A 12,726-nucleotide genomic window follows, 5' to 3' on the forward strand; every position below is an offset into this window, starting at 1 on the left:
GCTACTGTGTACAGTGTTTTAATATGTGTAGGAAATATGCAAAGTCTTTTCCATGTATTATCATTTTTAATCCTTATCCTCAACCCTTTGAGGTTGTTTACCCTTATACCCATTGTATGTATGAGAAAACTGAGTCTCAAAGAGATTAAAGGACTTTCCCAAGGTTGCACACTGGTGGAATTGGACTTGGAATCCAGGCCTGACCCTGGAGTCCACACTCTCAATCAATTATATTGCACCTTGTGTTATAGTCTACTGTATAATCAAACCTTGTAAAGCTCTTTCACTTCTAGTTGTGAACAGCTCTGAATCCCTTATCTTCTCTCTAATTCCATTGTTACAACTTTCATTCATTGTGTTGTGAAAGTGAAAGTGTTAGTCACTCAGTCGTGTCTGACTCTTTACGACCTCATGGACTGTAGCCCACCAGGCTCCTCTGTCCATGGGATTCTCCAGGCAAGAATACTGGAGTGGGTAGCCATTCCCTTCTCCAGGGGTTTTTCCTGATCCAGGGATCGAACCTGGGTCTCCTGCATCATAGGCAGATTTTTGTACCATCTGAGCCACCAGGGAATGATCTCATGTCCAAAGAGGTTCCCCTACCATTGGTTCATCTCTTCCAGACATTGTTAATGAAGTCATTTTTCTTTCTAGGGGACAAGTAAAGCAGTATCACTCCTGGAAAATCCTTCCTGTGTCCCTACTCTTTTCTGCACTGATATTTCTTCCCCAGAAACACAGCTTATCTAGCCCATTTCTCTCTGCTTTTCCTTTTGGAAAGGACGTTCCATCCATAACTAACTTCCTGCCCTCCCGATACCTTTGTGCCTCCGGATATGGCGCGCCCTGCCATTCCTAAAATAGCTCTCCCCGTTAGGCCCTAGTTCTTTAAGATTCACCAGCAGCAGCAGGATTTAAGTCTCCCAGGAATCCTTCTCTAGATGTCTCAGAGCTCCTTTCCATGCGCTCCTGCTGCTCTGCTCCGGGGGCTCACCTCTCTCACTGTCCCTATTAAATTCTCCACCCCCACCATCGACCTCATTGGAGGTCCTGTGAGCCCCTGCAGGGGCGGTCATCTGTCTTATTAAGCTTTATGTCTACTGCCTGGCACAGGGCTCCATTCACATTGAATGATAAATAACTGTTTTGGGTAAATGAATAAATCTCCGTCCTCTACTGTCTTCCATCTCAATATTCCTTACACATACAAATCACTGACATTCCAGAGCTCTACATGTCACTGGTTCCTGGAAGGTCTTACATTTGCTCTTTTTTAGAAAACTGAAACTTTCACTTTCCCAGAAGTAGCAGGTACTTCCCAGACTAGCACTGAACTCACCAGAACTTTTGTTGTTTGGGGTTTGTTTCTGCCTGGCAACTGTTGGCATCAGGGTGAGGCCAGAGTAAATAACTTCCTATGCGTGCAAACCTTTACTTCATCTGCGGTTGTCCTGCTCCACACCTGTTTATTGTTCAAATTTCACCGAGGGCGAGATAAGCATTGGGAGAGAGAGAAAGTGAAAGTCGCTCAGTCCTGTCCGACTCTCTGCGACCCCATGGACTGTATAGTCCGTGGAATTCTCCAGGCCAGAATACTGGAGTCAGTAGCCTTTCAAATGTCACCGAGGGCGAATTAAGCATTGGGAGAGAGAAGACTGGCCTGATTCTTTCCCCTCCTCACCAAGTGTCCTTCCTCCATCTGTAAAATAGGAATAATAAGTTCTATATCCCCTACCTTGTGGGAACTATAGTCTTCATGGAGAAAAGGATCTATTAAAATTCTTTGGTAACCTCAGCAGCCATGAAATTAAAAGACGCTTACTCCTTGGAAGGAAAGTTGTGACCAACCTAGATAGCATATTCAAAAGCAGAGACATTACTTTGCCAACAAAGGTCCGTCTAGTCAAGGCTATAGTTTTTCCAGTGGTCATGTATGGATGTGAGAGTTGGACTGTGAAGAAGGCTGAGCGCCAAAGAATTGATGCTTTTGAACTGTGGTGTTGGAGAAGACTCTTGAGAGTCCCTTGGACTGCAAGGAGATCCAACCAGTTCATTCTGAAGGAGATCAGCCCTGGGTGTTCTTTGGAAGGAATGATGCTAAAGTTGAAACTCCAGTACTTTGGCCACCTCATGCGAAGAGTTGACTCATTGGAAAAGACTCTGATGCTGGGAGGGATTGGGGGCAGGTGGAGAAGGGGATGACAGAGGATGAGATGGCTGGATGGCATCACTGACTCGATGGACGTGAGTCTGAGTGAACTCCGGGAGTTGGTGATGGACAGGGAGGCTTGGCGTGCTGTGATTCATGGGATCGCAAAGAGTTGGACACGACTGAGTGACTGAACTGAACTGAACTGAACCTCAGTATAATTACACCCATGGATTCATAATACCTAAAACTTGAAAGACATCTTAAAAATAGTATAGCTGTCAAATCTTTTACAGATAGGGAAAGGGGCCTGAAATCACAGAGCCCATCAGTCAGAGAGCTGGGAGGGAAACTCAGGCATCTGGATGGGCATACAGGAAGGTGCAGCAGACCTTAGGATCAGAAGGGGTCATGAACATAGGTTACCCTTGAGGGACAGTCCCAGGTAAGACTTACTTCAGACACACAGAAAAACATTCCCCGACAGCGTATTCAACAAACTCCTACAAGTATGTTCTGCCTGGTAACCACAAGCATTAGTAATTCTGATTTGTCCAGAGTTTCGGTTCTTTTTTAAAAAAAAAAGTATGTATTTTTTGGCTGTGCTGGGTTTTGGTTGATGCTTGTGGGCTTCCTCTAGTTGTGGTGAGTGGGGTACTCTCGAGTTGTGGTGCAAGGGCTTCTGATGCGGTGGTTTCTCCTGTTGCAACGACACCTCTAGGGCACTTGGCTTCAGTAGTTGTGGTGCTGCGGTTGCCACGCAGCATGTGGGGTCTTCCCAGACCAGGGATCGAACCTGCAACCCTGCAGTGGCAGGTGGATTCTTAACCACTGGACCACCAGGGAAGTCCAGTTCTAGTTCTTTTCATTTTCCCCTCCCACTGCCCATCACCATTTCACTCCCACCCCTTAAATTCCCCATCTTCTCGTCACTTACCTTCAGAGTCTTTCCACTTAGCCATGTGCTGCTCTTTCCGAAGCACGATATGAATGGCGAAGAGGAAACTTAGGAGACTCTCAGATTACTGTGGGTTCCCAAACAACCTCCCACCCTGTCTGCCCTGCCCAATGTGGGAAAGATATTGACCTCCAAGTCTTTCGCACCCCAGCTGCAGGGGCAGCCACTTGCCTCTGAAGGCAGTGGGGCCTCAGAAGGAAGTGTGGAGTTGTCAGAGTCTGCAGAGAAAGGACTAGGGGGAAGGGAAAACAAAGAGCTCCCCTGCTTTCATGCTGAGTGAGAGGAACATCCATTTTCTTGAATCCAGTGCCATCTGCTGGTCCTGGGAAATACTGAGTTTCAAGGACTTTTATGAATGAACAATATTCAGTATCAATGATAATCATTCATGGAGTGCTTTCTGTGTGCTCCTGCTGTGCTAAGAACCTGCCATACCCTACTTTACCTTTAAGGTAATCTTATGTGGCATGCATTACATTCCCAATTGTAAGAATGAGAAATGGAGACTGAGAAACATTTGCTCACTTGCCTGGGACCCACAGCTACGTAAAGGTGGACTTTGTGCAACTTCACATATTTAGAACATATTTAAGAATACAAAGGTATACACAGAGACAACTGAAGAGAAAGGGAGAGAATATAAGCTAGTTTTCGGATATTTATAGTAGAAAACTAATAGAAACTATCTAACTGCATTATATAAAGGTAAAATCAAGATAATGCCAACATAAACAGCCTCCCCCAAATCTGAAAGACTGCAGTTTAGAAAAACACAAAAAGATATAATGAAAGATTTTAAAAATGCAATGCCTATATAAACATATTTAATAGAAAATAATAATCTCCAAATTATACTGAATCCATTTGCCATATTAATAATTGTAAATGGACTTAACTCATTAAAATATTAAAATTAAAATATTTTCAGATTAGATTAAAAAAAAACCTCTGCTGTTTTCAATATACAAAAGATATGTTTAAAAATACAGTGACTCAGAAAGCTTCTTTTTTTTTTTCACTTTTAAATTTGAATTTTTTGGCCACTCCATGTGGCATGTGGCTCTTAGTTCCCCGGCCAGAGATCAAACCCACTCCTCTTGCATTGAAAGCATGGAATCTTAACTATTGGATTGATAGGGAAGTCCTGAAAGATTCATTCATTTATTCAACAAATAAAATGATAGACAAAGGCACAAAAAAAGAGAATGTAAACCTAAAGAAAGCAGAGGTCACAATCTTATTATTAAAGAAGGTGACATTCAGATCCATCTCCCCAAATTGATTGAGATAAGAAGGCACTTTATAATGGAAAGTGTAAAATTAAAAATGGGTATCTAAGAGATATGTTAGTTCCAAATAGCATATAAGTAACCATCATGGAGCAGAAATTAAGGAAAATACTAGGAAACTATTCGGAAAGGTAGTAATAGGTGATTTTAATTTACTTTTCTTAGGACTAGAGAAACCAAGTAGACAAAAGTTATGAACACAGAAGATGCTACTAACTTAGTCAAAAGTTAGATCTGATGGATCTATATTGACATCTTCTCACTGAAAACTGGGAACACAATTTTTCAAGTTTCAACAAAGTATTAATGAAAATGGACCGCACATTCTGGCACAATAAACTTCAGTAATTTCCCCAAAAAAGTAGGCATGATATAGATACAATTCTCCGACTATAATGGAACAAACTAAATAATAATAATAAGGTCAGAAAAGATAAATGCCCTTCCACATGGAACCTTAAAGAAACAGTCTTTCTCTTGGGCCAGAGAGTGAGAAAGCAACAACTGGAAAATTTCTAGAAAAATGACAATTGAAAATCACACATCAAAATTTTTAGGATACGGCTAAAGCAGTGTTCAGAGGAGAATTCATGACCTTAATTACTTATATCAATAAAAGGAAAGACTGAAACAAAGTGAATTAAGTGAAAAGGAAACAAAATCAAATGGAAACAGCCTAAGTGTCTATCCGTAGATGAATGGATCAAGAAGATGCGGTACATACATACGATGGAAAGTTACTCAGTCATAAAAAAAGAAAATCATGCCATTAGCAACAACATAGACGGCCCGGCAGGCATCACACTAAGGCAAAGTAAGTCAGAGAAAGACATACACTGTACGGTTTCACTTACATGTGGGATCTGAAAACCAAGTGAACAAGCAAAGAGCAGAAAGACACGTGGTACAGAGTGGTTGCCAAAGCGGAGGGGACTGGGGAGAATGAGTGAGATAGGTGAGGGAGATTCAGAGGCATAAACCTCCAGCTACCAAATGAATGTGTCACAAGAATGAAATCCACAGGGTGGCTAAAACAGTGAATCCTATGGTAATAATTTTGTATGATGACAGATGGCATCTAGATTTATCATGTTGATCACTTTGTAATGTATAGAAGTATCAAATCACTATGCTGTACACTTGGAACTAACATAGTGTTGTAACCTAATTATATCTCAATAAAAATAATAAAGTCACCAAGATAGCGACTGAAGACATATTTTTGCCAGGTAATGAGAGAATGATTTTTTTTTAACACCCTCAATGAACAGCTGCATCTACCATGCCCAACTTCTCTCACTCTCTAGAGAACAGGGAGGGAAAGCAGAAGAGGGGTACAAAACGAGGGGTGAGTTTTGGGGGAAAATCACAGAAAAGCCCGTATCTCTATGAAGTAGAGCTCTTGGTTGAAGTCAGGCAGGAAGAGAAAAATAAAAATCCCCCATCTTAGTTTTCAAACTCATACAAGTAGAACAAAAAACAAAAATGTGAGAGAAGGCAACTAGGCATGACCTCTCTCTTTATTAGCTGTCTCCCTGCAATGCCTAGTTTCTCTGAAGAGCCTGGGAAACCCAGATCCTCCCACTGGGGACGGTGACAAGCAGCACAGAAAACGACTCAACAACAGAGCTTCTGATTGGACCAACCGGATGCTTCCATTTATTCAAGCTGTATCAGAGGCCACCGGCAAGGGAGATTCCCAGGTTGGTATTGCCTTCTCTCTTTGGTTGACCTTGCTACCTTTTCCTACAGATGGTCTCCCTGTCATTCCTTGTTCCTGATCCATGAGACCACTGACTTCTTTTTAAGAGACAGGGATGGAGATCTATCCTGGCACCAAAGTTATAATGCGATTCTTCAGTCATTTTGACCTTTTGTGCATTTTATTGCAGGGATGTTAAAGATGTAGAAATGAGGTTTTCCTGGGTTCCCAAGTAAGAAATACAGTGCAATGAAAACAGCATAGCCCGTGGACTAACTTCCTGTGAACTCTGGTTCATTCTCTCCTTACTTCACCTGTAGAAGGGACGTCATGATAGTATCACAGTGAAGGGTTGTTCTGATGATTCTCTCTCTCCCTCCTCCTGCCCCCCATATTCACACTGTGCCTAGAAAAATGATTAGTAACAAGCAGCTGACAGATATTAACTCTTATTGTTATGATGCAGTCAAGTTAGATTTCAGAACGTACGCGCTGCGGACACATTCGCACTGGAAGTAAGAAAGAACAGGCCTGCTAACTTCCGGTTCAGCATCCGTATCCTCCAGTCTTCCCCATCTAAGGACCTCCTCCTCCCTCCAAATGCACGCACAAGCCCCATTTACTCTGTGTTCTCTGGGCCCCCCGGTCCTCTTCTCCCCACGGGCTCTTGTTTATCTCTGAGAGAAGGTGCAGGAGCCCGGCCAGGGGGCTGGCAGCAGAGGAGGGGAGACAGGCTGAGACCCTTGGGGCCTTCTTATCTCCGACTTTTTCTGCTTCTGGTACCCCCAGGTCACGTCCTCACTCACTCAGCCGCAAGCAAAACACTTTTCTTCATTTTCAGATGAGGTGAGATACATGGGAAAGATACATAGGTATTTGTGTGAAGAAAGAAGGAAATTAAAATTCAGCGGCTCGAGCGCCTTCTGATGGCTTTTTTTTTTTTTTACTCAGCGCCACACACACCCTTCCAACTGGGAGCAACACCCCCACCCAGCTCTAGAACACTCACAACCATAACACTCACACTCACAACAGGTGACACATCCCCACACTTGGTCAATTTCTGACCTGTGGTCAGGCTCCTAATTTATAAATATTTGAATCTACCTGAGGACTGTGGGTGGCATTCTGGTTCCTGTTCTAGCAAGTTAAGTGAGGCTGTGGTAACAAGGACTGCTGGTGCCTTTTTTTTTTTTTTTGGCTGCACTGCATGGACTAGGGGAGTTTAGTTCCCTGATCAGGGAGTGAACCTGGCCCCTTGCAGTGGAGTCCCAATCACTGAAGCTCCAGGGAGGACCCGTTATCAAATGCCTTAATTAAGCAAGTTATTTCAGATTCGCATAGCATCTGTTGTAGGTTCAGGTGATTCTCCAGGGACCTTCTTTCCCCAATGACTCATCTAATTAGATTGCTTTTATATAATGATTCCAACATTTGAATACAAGCCTGTTTTGGTTGACTTGGTGATGTTGCCAAAATTGGACCTCTTTACAACAGTGCCAGATTACATCTTGGAGACAGAGTTTTGGTGAAGTATAAAGAAATAACTTTATTCCTTTGCCACGCTGGGCGGGGGGTCATAGGAGGAGGAGGTAGTGAGGAGTCTCACAGTGTTCAAGGAGCAGGGGGGTGGTCAGCTCGTGGACTGCTCTTCTGATTGGTTGCTGATGAGGTAATCTGGAGTCAGCATCATCAACCTCCTGGTTTCCGGGATCTGGGGTCTACATGCTTTTCGGCAGCCTACAGTTAACGTCTTCCACCAGGGAGTGCTTTCAGTATCTGCAAAACAGCTCACAGGATATGACTCAGAATACTATCTATAGTCCTTGAGGAAGAACTCAAGGTCCTTGCCTTTGTATAATGGCTCAGATATTATTATTTTGTCTTGTTTCACTATTTAATTTTTTTTTTTTAATTTTCTCATTTCTTCGATTGAGGTTTTTCTACAGACGAAAGGCAGGTGGATGACATGGGTGGGGGGTCTATTCTGGGAAGACCTCATAGGATCCTGGTCGGTTACAGTAGGGGAAGAGAAAAGTCCTCCAGAATCTAACAATCAATGCGGAGGATTCTCCTCTCAGGGGGGCTAGAACTAGTCTCTAGCAGTTATAGGAGAGTAGGACCTGCAGTTTTCTGTATGCCTAAGGAATAGAGAAAGTTGGTGAACACCAATAATGTCTTCCATACTGCCCCATCTGTTTCTTTCTTTCTTTTAAAACTTTGATTTTATTTTTGTTTCCCATGGCTTGGGGAATCTTAGCTCCCCAACCAGGGATCAAACCTGGGGCCATGGTAGTGAGAGCACAGTCTTAGCCCCTGGACCACCAGGGAACTCCCCCCATCTTTTTCTTATTTTTCCTGTCATGGCCTTCCAGGGAAGAAGTATTTATTCTGCTGCCTCAGATCCCTGGGCAGAGCATGTTTACTAACAGTAGAGGGGGAGGGGCGTCACAGGACACTAAAGTTTACAAAGTTGCCTTTCACCTCCCTCGCCTTCATACTTATTTAATTTATAAATCTGAGATTGAGCTGCCTTTCCTATTTTGTGGATGTGCATGCTTAGCCGTGTCTGACTCTTTGTGATCCCCATGGACTGTAGCCGCCGGGCTCTTCTGTCCATGGGATTTTTCAGGCAAGAATACTGGAGTGGGTTGCCATTTCTTACTCCAGGGGGTCTTCCCAACTCAGGATTGACTCCATGTTTCTTATGTCTCCTGTACTGACAGGCAGATTCTTTACCACTGGCACCCCACTCCAGTACTCTTGCCTGGAAAATCCCATGGACGGAGGAGCCTGGTAGGCTGCAGTCCATGGGGTTGCTAAGAGTCGGACATGACTGGGCGACTTCCCTTTCACTTTTTACTTTCCTGCATTGGAGAAGGAAATGGCAACCCACTCCAGTGTTCTTGCCTGGAGAATCCCAGGGACAGGGGAGCCTGGTGGGCTGCCATCTATGGGATCACACTGAGTAGGACATGACTGAAATGACTTAGCAGCAGCAGCACCCCTCTGAGAAGAATAAATCTTTAAAAAAATAATTTACATCTTGTTACACTTTTCCAATATTTGAACTGAATTGTGTTTAAATGTTTATGCTCTTTGCATTCAGTTCATTATTTATTCAAAATTTTTGCTATAGGCTTTATCTTGAATGTGCAAAACCATTCGCCCTGCATAGAAGTCCCTATGTTCCTCTGGCAATTCTTTGAGGGTTTTTAAGGCTCTCATCAGCAATGCTGGGCTGGAAGAAGCACAAGCTGGAATCAAGATTGCCGGGAGAAATATCAATAACCTCAGATACGCAGATGACACCACCCTTATGGCAGAAAGTGAAGAGGAACTAAAAAGCCTGTTGATGAAAGTGAAAGAGGAGAGTGAAAAAGTTGGCTTAAAGCTCAACATTCAGAAAACTAGGATCATGGCATCTGGTCCCATCACTTCATGGGAAATAGATGGGGAAACAGTGGAAACAGTGTCAGACTTTATTTTTTGAGCTCCAAAATCACTGCAGATGGTGATTGCAGCCATGAAATTAAAAGACGCTTACTCCTTGGAAGGAAACTTGTGACCTACCTAGATAGCATATTCAAAAGCTGAGACATTACTTTGCCAACAAAGGTCTGTCTAGTCAAGGCTATGGTTTTTCCAGTGGTCATGTATGGATGTGAGAGTTGGACTGTGAAGAAAGCTGAGCACCGAAGAATTGATGCTTTTGAACTGTGGTGTTGGAGAAGACTCTTGAGAGTCCCTTGGACTGCAAGGAGATCCAACCAGTCCATTCTAAAGGAAATCAGTCCTGGGTGTTCATTGGAAGGACTGATGCTGAAGCTGAAACTCCAGTACTTTGGCCACCTCATGTGAAGAGTTGATTCATGGAAAAGACTTTGATGCTGGGAGGGATTGGGGGCAGGAGGAGAAGGGGGCAACAGAGGATGAGATGGCTGCATGGCATCACCGACTTGATGGACATGAGTTTGAGTGAACTCCGGGAGTTGGTGATGGACAGGGAGGCCTGGTGTGCTGCGATTCATGGGGTTGCAAAGAGTCGGACCGACTGAGTGACTGAACTGAACTGAACTGAAGCCTCTGTCCAAAATTTGTGCAGCTCTTGATGCTGCTGTAGGATCTTTGTTTCCATAGGTATCCTGCAGAGAGCTGGCGTGAGGACCTTCACCCGTGGCAAAGGTCATGAGGAAGGAGGCTCGACATAGGCAAAGGCGGGATCGAGCCTCAGGAGTCCCCCTGGAAATTCTCGAGCATCTACCCCCAAAACCAGAGTCTGCCTACTTTACTACTTTGTGCTCTCACCTACACCTCTGACTTTATGGGGGGCTGTCCCCCACCACCTCTTTCAGAGAAGGAGTTAACTTAGAGCTCCAGTTCATAATAATTCCTGGGCGTGATAGGAGTGTTTCAACCTACAATCTCCTCTGAAGGTTCTCTAGCCTGCCTTACAGGCTTGTCCGGCCACATGTGATTGCTCACAGCCTCCCAACCGTGAGAGGCACGAGATACTTTAAACCTTCTAAAAATAGGTTCTTTAGAGAAGTTAGAAAACTATTAGTATAAGTATAGTGGGCTGATTAGAAATTGTATTGGTGAAGGGTTTTTCATTTGTTGAGTAAACATTTCAATGTTTACTGCTAAGTCTCCACATCCCCTGCCATTAATGAATATATAGAAGAAATATGTATTAACCTTTGATATTAATCACGTTAGACCTTAGGCTAAGCAAATTCTTTCCTTAATTAAAACCCACAACACCCTCACCCTATAGGAATGTAACTTTATCTGGTACCTTCAGAAGGTGGCGTGTGTTTCAAAAATAATCACCCCTGGAGAAATAAGTGTTCTGGTTGACTGACCGCTATCACAAGGAGAGGGTCATAAATTGTCAGCAGGCACCCCTGGCCAGAAGATGATGTAACACCCCTAAGACCTCTGTATACATTTGTATGAAGCACCTGACTTTAATAAAAGTCAGGACTGCTGTCCCCGCGTGACTTTTGTATAACACCTCAGTGTATAAAAACAGACTCTGGAAAATAAAGAATTGGGATCAGTTCCTCGAAATACTGGTCTCCCCATGTCTCTCTCTCTCTCAAACTCTGGCTGAGTCTCCATCTGGAGCGTGGAGCCCACCAAGCTTACTAACTTTGTCTGGGCTTCTAAGACCCAACTGGGGAGGCCTCAGTGTCTCCTCTCCTTCGGGAGAACGGAAGGACACCTGCGGCCTACGTAAGTGGTGCAAGCTTCTTGTCTTGAAGTTTTATTGGTTTCCCGAGTAAACCAAGCTACTCAGCCTCTTTTCTCCACTGAATTTTCCTACTGAGCTATCCTTATTCTATTACTCTTTATATCTCTAATTAATATTTAATTAAAGCCAGTGTATCCAGTGAACTCTCTGAAGCCGTCTCCCCTTCAAATACCCTGGATCAGCTGGGGCTGGACCTCGGCAGTACCCATTTTACCATAGCATTCAGAGGGAAGTTGCTTCCAAAAGACATTCACCCCCACTCCAAACTCTTCAGAAATTATATTATGGAATCATAAAGCAAGAATGAATAATACATCTCCAGCTTTAAGGGAACATTCATACCACCTAGCCTTGGCAAACAGTAGATATTTAGATAAGTCTGGGTTATCTATGTTCGGCACTTCTGATTTAATACCTGATAATTATAAATATTGGGCATCTTGAAGACTGAATAGTATAATGCATTTTTTCCACTGTTACTTGTATTGAGAAGTTATCCATTACATTACAGTGGATCCAAAGTTGTACCTTTGGTGAGCTTAATTTGAAAAACACTGGAAAAGAACCATTCTTTGAAAAATTCTGGAAACTCGATATCTCCTTCAGATAAAGGAAATTGCTTTCTGGTATTTGCAAGATCCTTTCTAGGTTCTTTCCCAAGTGATCCTAGGTTGTCCTTCTCAGTCTTTTCTATTAATGCTCTCCGGTGGCCTTATGAAGAAATGTCTCTATATATGCTTGTATTAAAAAGTGGATCCACAAAGCATGAAGTACAGTAGATCCTCTGATATAAAGAATTCCTTATGGTTTTCTTCAGTTGCCCTCTGTACCAGCTTGCTAAAAGTTTAAGAAAGTTCATGGGGCAACTGCACCAACATGAATCTTCACTTCTCTCCTTCTGATTTGGCTTAGGTGATCCACTGTCCATCTGCTTGTGAAAGTGAAGTCGTTCAGTTGTGTCCGACTCTTTGTGACTCCATGGACTGTAGCCTACCAGGCTCCTCCATCCATGGGATTCTCCAGGCAAGAGTACTGGAGTGGGTTGCCATTCCCTTCTCCAGGGGATCTTCCAGACTCAGGGAGAGAACCTGGGTCTCCCACACTGTAGGCAGATGCTTTACCATCTGAGCCACCAGGGAAGTCCTCTGTCCATTTGCTTGTACATGCTCCCAAATCAATTCCTTTCAACACCAGAGGTTCTCTCTGCGGATCCAGGTGTCCCATGAACTGCTCCTGCGAATCACCCTCGAGCTGAGGTACAGGGACGCGCTGCCCATTCTCCTTCAACTCTGGGGAACCTCCACGTTTCGCCTTTCATTTCCTGAACCTTATTTCTGCCATCTTCAACAGAGTTCCTTTGTGACCCGCCAT

The 12,726-nt window shown here is 43.6% G+C and overlaps 1 pseudogene; it reads right to left on the reverse strand.

The window, feature by feature from the left end:
* Positions 1-9,130: 9,130 nt before the first annotated feature.
* LOC129647243 (tRNA wybutosine-synthesizing protein 5-like) lies at positions 9,131-12,726 on the reverse strand (annotated as a pseudogene).

Source organism: Bubalus kerabau, chromosome 3 (assembly GCF_029407905.1).
Source record: "Bubalus kerabau isolate K-KA32 ecotype Philippines breed swamp buffalo chromosome 3, PCC_UOA_SB_1v2, whole genome shotgun sequence".
In the NCBI taxonomy this organism is placed as follows: Eukaryota; Metazoa; Chordata; class Mammalia; order Artiodactyla; family Bovidae; genus Bubalus; species Bubalus kerabau.